This window comes from Hyla sarda, chromosome 10, assembly GCF_029499605.1.
Source record: "Hyla sarda isolate aHylSar1 chromosome 10, aHylSar1.hap1, whole genome shotgun sequence".
Lineage (NCBI taxonomy): Eukaryota > Metazoa > Chordata > Amphibia > Anura > Hylidae > Hyla > Hyla sarda.
This window is the reverse complement of record NC_079198.1, coordinates 12,338,924-12,351,558: the sequence shown is the minus strand read 5'-3', so window position 1 is coordinate 12,351,558 and position 12,635 is coordinate 12,338,924. Positions and strand designations below refer to the sequence as shown.

The window sequence follows — 12,635 nt, the reverse complement described above, 5'->3', positions numbered from 1 at the left end:
GTGCCCACCTCTCAGTGACCCTCACCACCCTCTCTATGGCTGCCATTATTTGCCCCCTCCAACCACTTGATGCCCCTGCCCACCCTGAGACAATGAAGCACATGGCTGATATTTCAGTCTAAGTCAGTGTTTCCCAACCAGGGTGCCTCCAGCTGTTGCAAAACTACAAGTCCCAGCATGCCCGGACAGCCTTCGGCTGTCCGGGCATGCTGGGACTTGTAGTTTTAGCAACAGCTGGAGGCACCCTGGTTGGGAAACACTAAAGAAAAGTGAAGAAGTAAGTGAAGAAGTGTCGGTGAATAGAAGGATCTCGGGGTAGAAACAATAGAGGGCACAGTGAGGAGCACATGGCCGGAGCTGGCACTCACCTGGCACCGCCGCCGCCGCCGCCGCCGAAGCTCTTTGTGTGATCACTGAGCAGGAACACGCGCTGACTGGAACCCTTATGACTCACACTCAGGGGGAGGGAATCCCCGGCGGTGACGTCACACGCCATATATGGACATCCTGGGGGCCGGCGCGAGCGGAGGGAAGTCACTGCTGGTAAAGCCCTGGTCCAGGGTACATAGAGGGCAGAGGGGCATCCCAGCTGATGTGTGTGTATATAGATGGGGATCTGTAATGTTTACTGTATACTGTATATACTATATACCTCTGATTATAATATATATATATATCTATCCAGAGTGTAGGTGTATGCTTACTGTATATTTATAGACTTATACTACATTACTCAGACATCTCATTATATCTATAGATACTGTATACGTGTAGGTGTATAGAGACTGTATATTTATAGAGCCATAATCTATACAACACACAGATCACAGGTATTAAATATAGATCTCATCATATACCCCATTTATACATATCTATCTATCTATCTATTTCATATCTATCTATCTATCTATTTCATATCTATCTATCGCACATCTATCTATCTATCTCATATCTATCTATCCATCCATCCATTTATCTATCTATCTCATTTCTATCTCATATCTATCTATCTCATATCTATCTATCTATCTCATATCTATCTATCTATCTATCTATCTATCTATCTCATATCTATCTATCTCATATCTACCTATCTATCTGTCTCATATCTATCTATCTCATATCTATCTATCCATCCATCTATCTATCTATCTCATTTCTATCTATCTCATATCTATCTATCTATCTATCTCATATCTATCTATCTATCTGTCTCATATCTATCTATCTATCTATCTATCTGTCTCATATCTATCTCATATCTATCTATCTCATATCTATATATCTATCTCATATCTATCTATCCATCTCTCTATCTACACACAGGAGAAGAAGCAGCATTGCCAAATACACAAACCAAGTGTTCCCAAAGGGGGAGAACCCAGGTGACTGTCTCATAATATAGTCCAAAAGAGATGACATGCCGCACTCCATAAGGTGAAATTAGGTGAAGAGCTTTATCCATCAAGTGTCCAGGATGCAACATTTCGGTTGCCCTTGTTGTTGTCTCAACTTTTTCAAGAATAGTGAGACAACAATCTAGAGGGTGTATATATGTGGTCCATTTATCCTATATTTATCTGTACATTTCAAATCTATCTATCCATCCATCTCATATCTATCTACAGTCATGGCCGTAAATGTTGGCGCCCTGGAGCATTTCTCACAGAAAAGGATTGCAGTAAGTTTTGCTATACACATGTTTATTCCCTTTGTGTGTATTGGAACTAAACCAAAAAAGGAGGGAAAAAAGCAAATTGGACATAATGTCACCAAACTCCAAAAATGGGCTGGACAAAATTATTGGCCCCTTAACTTAATATTTGGTTGCACACCCTTTGGAAAAAATAAGTGAAATCAGTGTCTTCCTATAACCATCAATAAGCTTCTTACACCTCTCAGCCGGAATGTTGGACCACTCTTCCTTTACAAACTGCTCCAGGTCTCTTATTGGAAGGCGCCTTTTCCCAACCGTAATTTTAAGATCTCTTCACAGGTGACCAATGGGATTTAGATCTGGACTCATTGCTGACACTTCAGAACTCTCCAGCACTTTGTTGCCATTTCTGGGGCTTTTTGACGTATGTTTGGGGTGATTGTCCTGCTCGAAGACCCAAGATCTCGGACACAACCCAGCTTTCTGACACTGGGCTGTACAGTGTGACCCAAAATCCATTGGTAATCCTCAGATTTCATGATGTCTTGTACACATTCAAGGCCCCCAGTGCCAGAGGCAGCAAAACAACCCAAAACATCACTGGCCTCCACCATATGTCACTGTAGGTACTGTGCTCTTTTCTTTGTAGGCCTCATTACGTTTTCGGTAAACAGTAGAATGATGCGCTTTACCAAAAAGTTCTATCTTGGTCTCATCTGTCCACAAGACGTTTTCCAAGAAGGATTTTGGTTACTCAAGTTCATTTTGGCAAAATCTAGTCTTGTTTTTTATGTCTCTGTGTGAGCAGTGGGGTCCTCCTGGGTCTCCTCCATAGTGGGGTCCTCCTGGGTCTCCTCCATAGTGGGGTCCTCCTGGGTCTCCTCCATAGTGTTTCATTTCATTTAAATGTGGACGGATAGTTCACACTGACATTGATGCTCCCTGAGCCTGCAGGACAGCTTGAATATCTTTGGAACTTGTTTGGGGCTGCTTATCCACCATCCGGACTATCCTGCGTTGACACCTTTCATCATTTTCTCTCTTCCGTCCACGCCCAGGGAGATTATCTACAGTACCATGGGTTGTAAACTTCTTGATAATGTTGCGCACTGTGGACAAAGGCAAATCTAGATCTCTGGAGATGGACTTGTAACCTTGAGATTGTTGATATTTTTCCACAATTTTGGTTCTCAAGTCCTCAGACAGTTCTCTTATCCTCTTTCTGTTGTCCATGTTTAGTTTGGCACACACAGACACACAATGCAAATACTAAGTGAACTTCTCTCCTTTTTATCTGCTTTCAGGTGTGATTTTTATATTGTCCACACCTGTTACTTTCCCCAGGTGAGTATAAAGGAGCATCACATGCTTGAAACAATCTTATTTATCCACAATTTTGAAAGGGGCCAATAATTTTGTCCAGACCATTTTTGGAGTTTGGTGACATTATGTCCAATTTGCTTTTTTTCCTCCCTTTTTTGGTTTAGTTCCAATACACACAAAGGGAATAAACATGTGTATAGCAAAACCTGTGTTACTGCAATCCTTTTCTGTGAGAAATACTTCATTTTCTAGAAAAATTTCAGGGGTGCCAACATTTACAGCCATGACTGTATATAGCTATCACATAGATAGATAGACAGATATATAATATAGATATTAGTGATAGTAAGTGATGGTGGTTCCACAGTATTTAAAGGGGTACTCCGCCCCTAGACATCTTATCCCCTGCTGGGGACCCCCGGGATCCCCGCTGCGGCACCGCGCTATCATTACAGCACAGAGCGAGTTCGCTCTGTGCGTAATGACGGGCGATACGGGGGACGGAGCAGCGTGACGTCATGGCGCCGCCCCTCGTGACATCACGGCCCGTCCCCTTAATGCAAGTCTATGGGAGGGGGCATGACGACCGCCACGCCCCTCCCATAGACTTGTATTGAAAGGGGCGGGCTGTGACATCACGAGGGGCTGGTACTGTCTTTACTGTCCTGCGCTGCGGTCCTCTTGCTGTTTCCTTGGGACGGGAAAGTCACAGAGTTGCCAGCCTATCATTGGCCGGGGCGGGACATAGCTGCGGCCGGTGATAGGCTGAGCGCACTGTCATGTATGAAGCCGGCCTGCTCCTTACATGACAGTGGGCTCAGCCTATCAGCGGCAGAGGTGGGACATCGATGCGGCCGGTGATAGGCTGGCGGCTCTGTGACGTTCCCAACCCCAGGACCGCAGCAGAGGGACCGTGAGGCCGGTAACGGGGAACGTTAGAAGGTGAGTTAAAGTTTATTTTGTTTATTTTTGCAGCCCGGGCAACGTTATTTGTAGTACAGTACAGATTTCTAGCGCCGGCGGCCCACAACACATAGGAGGATGAACAAAGGAGCGCGTGTGGGTGACATGATGTGGGGACAGATGTGAGGACAGCGCAGCTGATAATTCATTGGGGGGCGGAAGAAAAGCAGAACAGCACTCGCGGATCACATATGATTAGTTCCCCGATGTGGGGACACCGCACTGCGGCGGATATTTCACTCATCCGAGGGGGGGAGGGGCACAACCGGTATTGAGATATGGGCAAAATTCATATCGTGCAGGAAAAAATTTTCGGTATTCGGTATGAACCAATATACCACCCAGCACTAATAGATATTAGATAAATAGGAGATCTATCTATCTCATATCTATCTATTTATCTATCTCATATCTATCTCATATCTATCTCATATCTATCTATTTATCTATCTATCTCATATCTATCTATCTATCTCATATCTATCTATCTATCTATCTCATATCTATCTCATATCTATCTATCTATCTATCTATCTATCTATCTATCTATCTATATATCTATCTATCTCATATCTATCTATCTTCTATTTATCTATCTATTTCATATATATCTCTCTCATATCTATCTATCTCATATCTATCTATCTATCTATCTCATATCTATTTATCTATCTTCTATTTATCTATCATGTCAGGTTGAGAATAGTGCAGTCCTGAATTGACCCCTTCCACTGTCTCTACCCACTTGGACAATCCGCCATATACGTTGGCCCCCAACTGGGTGACGGTCCCTACACTGGACTAAGTGTTAAGGGATACAGGGGAGGTCAGACAAGCCAGGTCAATACCAAAGAGACATGTAAGGCCGGGTTCACACTATAGAATATTTCCCCAAAGAAATTCCTGGCAGACATTCCATGCACAGCATGTACCGATTGAATCAGGCAGCGCTACGACCGCTCGCCACACGTCATCTCCGCCTTTTCGAGCGGATTCCGTCCAAAGCGTAAGTGATGTATAAGTGTATAGACCGATTCATCTATAGTAAACCTATAGTTACCCTATCTATAAGTTCTTGATTCATCTCTCCTTCTGTCCCCACCCTCCCTACATCCATCCATTCTTCCAGTGATCCTCTTTTTAGGCCCCTCTTGAATTCTCCGTTCCAAATTAATTCGCATCTCCTCTGCCCATTAACATTAATTTTTTTTCCGCTGTCCTGTTCACACTGCGGAAATTCCGCTAGCGGAATTCCGATGCTGAATTCCTTTCTGCCTGAAGAAAGAACATGTTCATTCTTTCAAACGGAATCCGCGAGCAGAAACCAATAGATATCAATGGTAAAATAAAAAAATAAAAAATTCCGCCCGACATCGTTTTCAAGCGGAATTCAAGCAGAATTTCAAAAAGTAGAACAAACTTTTTGTTTTTTTTTTAGATCAACTGGCTCCAGAAAGTTAAACAGATTTGTAAAATACTTCTATTAAAAAATCTTAATCCTTCCAATAATTATCAGCTGCTGAAGTTGAGTTGTTCTTATCTGTCTGACAACAGTGCTCTCTGCTGACATCTCTGCTTGTCTCGGGAACTGCACAGAGTAGAAGAGGTTTGCTATGGGGATTTGAAAGAAGAGATCGCAGACGGCACTCACGGAAACAGCAAGAAGTTTTATTCGGGATCGCTGGTCCACGCAACAACAACGACAGGTAAGTCGACCGGTTTCGCGCTACACAGAGCGCTTACACGTGACCTCTGACATCAATTAACCCTTCCCCCTTAAATACATACACCAGGTAATACAAAAATAGAAAACTAGACATTACAGGGTTAAAAGCACAAATATGGTGTGTGGTATAGAGAGACTAGCATTAGTATTTACTAATTAGCTATAACAGCGCCTAAAACTGTGTAACACTAACGGAGGTAATGCATAGTATTTAAAACGCTAGGTGTGAACATAGATCCTGTGCTAACAACATCCACCTGCACTATGGAAATACATTAAAATCCTCCCGTAGGTTTAATCCTAGTGGTCCTATGGCGTCTGTAAGTATAATCATTTCAGATTCTTTTTGTAACAATAATTTGTGTCTATCTCCACCAAATTTTAAGGGCGCAACTGTTTTTAATCCTAGGAATTTTAAATCTTCAATTTTGTTATTGTGTTTATATTTCATATGTTCTATTACTTTTGGGCAGCCTTTTCCAGTAGTGAGTGAGCGAAAGTGTTCCCTAATTCTTTTATGCAAAGGTCTTATGGTCTTCCCAATATAGTAAAAACCGCATGTACAAACTAATGCATAAACAATATAGGTAGATTTACATGTCACAAAATCATGGATATCAATATTCTGTGACCCTAAATGTATGTTTTTCGTTTGTATCATGTGAGAACATAAATTACACTGTCCACATTTAAAACATCCTTGTGGTTTAGATTTTTCTATCCAATTTTTGGACGTATCATCTTGTAATCTACCTCGTACAATATGATCTCTAATATTCTTAGTTCTGCGAAAAGAAATTAATGGTTTATTCAACTGTGTTTTACTTAAGATATCATCCTGCTGGAGAATATGCCAATTTTTATGTATCGCTGACCTAATTTTATTTTCCATAGGGCTGTACATGAAGGAAAACGTAAAATTTTTTGTTTGATTTTCTATATTTAATTTAGCACGGTCATTATCATGTGTTTTATGTTTTTTATGCAACAATTGACTGCGAGGTATTTTCCTGACCTTAAATAGTGCCTCACTCAGGATAGATGTAGGGTAGCCCCTCTCTTTTAGTCTGTCCCATAATTGTTTCGCCTGTATTTCAAATGTTTCCGTAGTGGTATTTATCCGTTTCAATCGGACAAATTGTCCGAAAGGAAGGGATTTTTTGACATGTTGAGAATGAAAGCTTTGTGCTTTTAACCCTGTAATGTCTAGTTTTCTATTTTTGTATTACCTGGTGTATGTATTTAAGGGGGAAGGGTTAATTGATGTCAGAGGTCACGTGTAAGCGCTCTGTGTAGCGCGAAACCGGTCGACTTACCTGTCGTTGTTGTTGCGTGGACCAGCGATCCCGAATAAAACTTCTTGCTGTTTCCGTGAGTGCCGTCTGCGATCTCTTCTTTCAAGTTTTCTACGCTTATGCTTATGGCGGACAGAGCACCGGATTTGTGGCATTTGGACCTGAAGGTGCAGTGATCCAGTATACTCCGGCAGAATCGTGAGTGCGGCAGTGCCGACATTTCTCCTTCTCCATGTGTTCGATATTGCTATGGGGATTTGCTTCCGTTCTGGACAGTTCCCGAGACACGTGTCACCAGAGAGCACTTAGACAGAAAAGAACAGCTCAACTTCAGTAGCTCATAAGTACTGAAAGGATTAAGATTTTTTAATAGAAATAATTAACAAATCTGTTTAACTTTCTGCAGCCAGTTGATATATAAAGTTTTTTCTTGGATAACCCCTTTAAATTGCCTCCTCCTTCATTCCTCTTCCTTTCCGCATGGAAATTCCACTTGATGGATAAAATGACAGAAAGCAACAATTTCCTGACCGAAATTTTTCCTCTTGAATTCCTCAGTGTGAACGCACCTTATACTATACTGTATATAGAATGTATGGACATGTATCGCTGTAATACTATAGTAACAATAATATTTATTATTTGGTGGTAACAAAATGAACACTGTTTTACAAACGGAAGAAACTGTAAACACACAAGAATACAATGAAGAAAAACAAGAGAGAAGCGAACAAAATAAAAAATAAAAACCTAAAGATCCGGGTCTGTATCCCGGACCCACAGGTCCTCTGGGAGTAAAAAAAACACCGCCAGGAGATGTAGTTTACACAGTGTAAAATGAAAGCGAAAATACTGCCGTAAGGCCATGTTCACACGTAATATTTTGGTCAGGAGCTGTAAACAAAACAAGGAGAAGAATGTGTGCAAGACTACAACTCCCAGCATGCCAGGACTGCCACACACAACGTGGTCGATACGACTGGACAGAGCACACACTAAAATCCGCACCATACTGCAACAAAAGTCAGCAAATCTACAAAGCGGTGTTTCCCAACCAGTTTGCCTCCAGCTGTTGCAAAACTACAACTCCCAGCATGCCCGGACAGCCGTCGGCTGTCCGGGCATGCTGGGGGTTGTAGTTTTTGCAACAGCTGGAGGCACTCTGGTTGGGGAAACATTGCTTTAAATGACACATGCTGCTTTTTATATCTATTTTACTGCTGTATTTTTGTTTTCGTTTTTAAAACAGGTGGCAAAACTACAATTCCCAGCATGCCCAGACAGCCTTCGGCTACATGATAGAAACTGCAAAGAGCATACACTAAAATCCGCACCATAATGCAACAAAAGTCAGCAGTCTACAAAGCAGTGTTTCCCAACCAGTTCGCTTCCAGTTGTTGCAATACTACAACTCCCAGCATGCCCGGACAGCCGAGGGCTGTCCGGGCATGCTGGGCGTTGTAGTTTTGCAACAGCTGGAGGCGCACTGGTTGGGAAACACTGCTTAAAGGGAACACATGCTGCTTATTTTACTGCCATATTTTTGTTTTCATTTTACAATATGTAAATTCTAAATTGTATATTTGAAAAAAATAAAAAATAATTAAATCTCTGTATTCCTTCATTTAAAGGGGTACCCCAGTGGAAAACATTTTTTTAAGGTCTTTATAAGTCAACTGGTGCCAGAAAGTTAAACAGATTTGTAAATTACTTCTATAAAAAAAAAAAAAATCTTTACCCTTCCAGTACTTTTTAGCAGCTGTATGCTACAGAGGAAATTCTGTTCTTTTTGAATTTCTTTTTTGTCATGTCCACAGTGCTCTCTGCTGACACCTCTGTCCGTGTCAGGAACTGTCCAGAGCAGCATATTGGGATTTTGTTCTTCTCTGGACAGATCCTGATACGGGCATCAGGTGTCAGCAGAGAGCACTGTGGACAAGACAAAATAGAAATTCAAAAAGAACAGAATTTCCTCTGTAGTATACAGCTGCTAAAAAGTACTGGAAGGGTTAAGATTTTTTAATAGACGTAATTTACAAATCTGTTCAACTTTCTGGCACCAGTTCATAAAAATAAATAAATAAATGTTTTCCATCGGAGCACCCCTTTAAGACCAGAGGGCAATGCAAACATCATTTATTGTACGGCGCCAGACAGTGTAAACACCGCCACACAGTGCTGAAAACACACCAATGTACCGACGCTGGGTAACAGCTCCAGAAATAGTGTAAGGCCCCATTTACACTACGTATTCTTTTTTTAATATAATAATAATAATTATTATTATTATTATTATTATTTATTATTACTATAGTTAATATTCATTTCTTTTTATAATAAAAATAAATAAAGTACAAATTTGATGAATTGAAGTAATAGAAATCCTACTGGGTTCATGGTTTTCCGCTGTGAAATTTTTCTTAGCCTTCCATAATAATATAACAGCAACGATAAAAATAATAAATAAAAATAATAATTACAAATAATGATGATAAATAATAATAATGCTAAATAAAAATAATAATTAATAATAATAATGATAATAAATAATAATAATGCTAAATAAAAATAAGAATTAAAAATAATGATGATAAATAATAATAATGCTAAATAAAAATAATAATGATGATAAATTATAATAATGCTAAATAAAAATAATAATTAATAATGATGATAAATGATAATAATGAGAAATAAAATAATAATTAATAATAATGATGATAAACAATAATAATGAGAAATAAAAATATTAATTAATAATAATGATGATGATAAAATATATAATAATAATTTAGCCATCTTCGGTTCCCTTTTATAGAAAGTAAAATTCGGTCACACACTCCGCAGCGTTACGTTATGCCAGAGCAGCACTAATGGCGGTGAGTCACAGACGTGTTTATGTGTTACACAACGGCTGCACATCCTGTTCACACGTCACACGCACATAGCATCAGAGCGGCCTGAGGCAGACTGTAACCTCACACACCTCTCCGCCGAGACCATGAGACTACGAGGAAAACAAACACATTATAGGGCAGAGGAATGTTCCGGATGACTGGATGCGGCTGGCGGGAAATCGTCAAACTGGTTTTAATGTCTCAACTGACAATAACAATTCAAAGCAGATAGATATGAGATACATACAAATAGCACTTTTTTGCACTGAAGACACTTTTTTGTGAGCTGCGGTTTTTCTTTTGTAGATAGATAGATAGATATGAGATAGATAGATAGATATGAGAGATAGATAGATATGAGATAGATAGATAGATAGAGATAGATAGATATGAGATAGATATGAGGTAGATAGATATGAGATAGATAGATAGATATGAGATAGATATGAGATAGATAGATATGAGATAGATATGAGATAGATAGATATGAGATAGATAGATATGAGATAGATAGATAGATATGAGATAGATATGAGATAGATACACTGATCCCTCAACTTACGATGGCCTCAACATACAACAGTTTCAACATACATTGGTCTTTTCTTGTCTTTTTTGGACAATTGTAACTTGAAACCAGACTCAACATCCAATGCTACAGACAGTCCAGATCTGCGAAACGTGTCTGGAAGAAATGGAACTGGAACGTGGCTGGAAGAACTGACAATCAGAATAGACATTTCACTGGTAAAACCCCTCCTTACATGTTCTGTACTCTTTACCTGTATTACTGTAGTGTATGCACTGACTGGTGTCTGGTAGCGCCCCCTACAGTACAGGGAGGTATTACATGTTCTGTACTCTTTACCTGTATTACTGAAGTGCATGCACTGACTGGTGTCTGGTAGCGCCTCCTACAGTACAGGAAGGTATTACATGTTCTGTACTACTCTCTACCTGTATTACTGAAGTGCATGCACTGACTGATGTCTGGTAGCGCCCCCTACAGTACAGGGAGGTATTACATGTTCTGTACTCTTTACCTGTATTACTGTAGTGTATGCACTGACTGGTGTCTGGTAATGCCCCCTACAGTACAGGGAGGTATTACATGTTCTGTCCTCTTTACCTGTATTATTGAAGTGTATGCACTGACTGGTGTCTGGTAGCGCCACCTACAGTACAGGGAGGTATTACATGTTCTGTACTCTTTACCTGTATTACTGAAGTGTATGCACTGACTGGTGTCTGGTAGCGCCATCTACAGTACAGGGAGGTATTACATGTTCTGTACTCTTTACCTGTATTACTGAAGTGTATGCACTGACTGGTGTCTGGTAGCACCACCTACAGTACAGGGAGGTATTACATGTTCTGTACTCTTTACCTGTATTACTGAAGTGTATGCACTGACTGGTGTCTGGTAGTGCCATCTACAGTACAGGGAGGTATTACATGTTGTGTACTCTTTACCTGTATTACTGAAGTGCATGCACTGACTGGTGTCTGGTTGCGCCCCCTACAGTACAGGGAGGTATTACATGTTCTGTACTCTTTACCTGTATTACTGAAGTGCATGCACTGACTGGTGTCTGGTAGTGCCCCCTACAATACAGGGAGGTATTACATGTTCTGTACTCTTTACCTGTATTACTGAAGTGCATGCACTGACTGGTGTTTGGTTGCGCCCCCTACAGTACAGGGAGGTATTACATATTCTGTACTGCTCTTTACCTGTATTACTGAAGTGTATGCACTGACTGGTGTCTTGTAGCATAATTATTATTTATTATGACTATAGTTAATATTAATTTATTTTTATAATAAAAATAAATACACATTTGATGAATTGAAGTTACAAAAATCCTACTGGGTTCATGGTTTTCCGCTCGGACATTTCGCTCAGCCTTCCATTGTTTTCAGTTCTGAATAATAATATAACAACAACAATAATAATGATAAATAAAAAAAATAATTAATAATAATGATAATTAATAATGATAAATAAAAATAATAATGATAAATAATGATGATAAATAATAAAAATGATAAATAAAAATAATAATTAATATTAATGATGATAATAATAATAATAATAATAATGATAAATAAAAATAATAATTAATAATAATAATGATGATGATAAATAATAATAATAACTAATAATAATAATAATAATAAAATAATAATAATGTGGGGGAACACTGCCATCCTAATGTGGGGGAACATTGCCAGCCTAATGTGGGGGAACACTGCCTGCCTAATGTGGGGGAACTGTACTGCACCTAATGTGGGGGGGGGGGGGGACACTGCCTGCCTAATGTGAGGGAACACTGCCTGCCTAATGTGGGGGAACTGTACTGCACCTAATGTGGGGGGGGGGGGGGGAACACTGCCTGCCTAATGTGGGGGAACTGTACTGCACCTAATGTGGGGGGGGGGGGGGGGGGGGGACACTGCCAGCCTAATGTGGGGGAACACTGCCTACCTAATGTGGGGGGAACACTGCCAGCCTAATGTGGGGGAATATACTGCCAACTTAATGTGGGGGGAACTCTGCTGCACCTAAAGTGGGGGGAACACTGCCAGCCTAATGTGGGGGGAACACTGCCAGCCTAATGTGGGGGGAACACTGCCTACCTAATGTGGGGGGAACTCTGCTGCACCTAAAGTGGGGGGGGGGGACACTGCTGCAGATAATGTGGGGGAACACTGCTACACCTAATGTGGAGGGAACACTGCCAACCTAATGTGGGGGGAACTCTGCTGCACCT

General features: G+C 40.4%; 1 protein-coding gene across 2 annotated transcripts in view; it reads right to left on the bottom strand.

The window, feature by feature from the left end:
• LOC130294135 (protein BTG3-like) overlaps nucleotides 1-11,789 on the bottom strand; it is a 35,135-nt gene extending 23,346 nt beyond the window's left edge. The window contains exon 1 of one of the 2 annotated variants that reach the window (XM_056543622.1): nucleotides 11,732-11,789. The gene's annotated coding sequence lies outside the window, so the exon portion shown is untranslated. Of the gene's footprint in view, nucleotides 1-368; nucleotides 478-11,731 lie in introns of those variants that run through there. The other variant, XM_056543621.1, reaches the window with a different exon arrangement.
• Nucleotides 11,790-12,635: the final 846 nt, after the last annotated feature.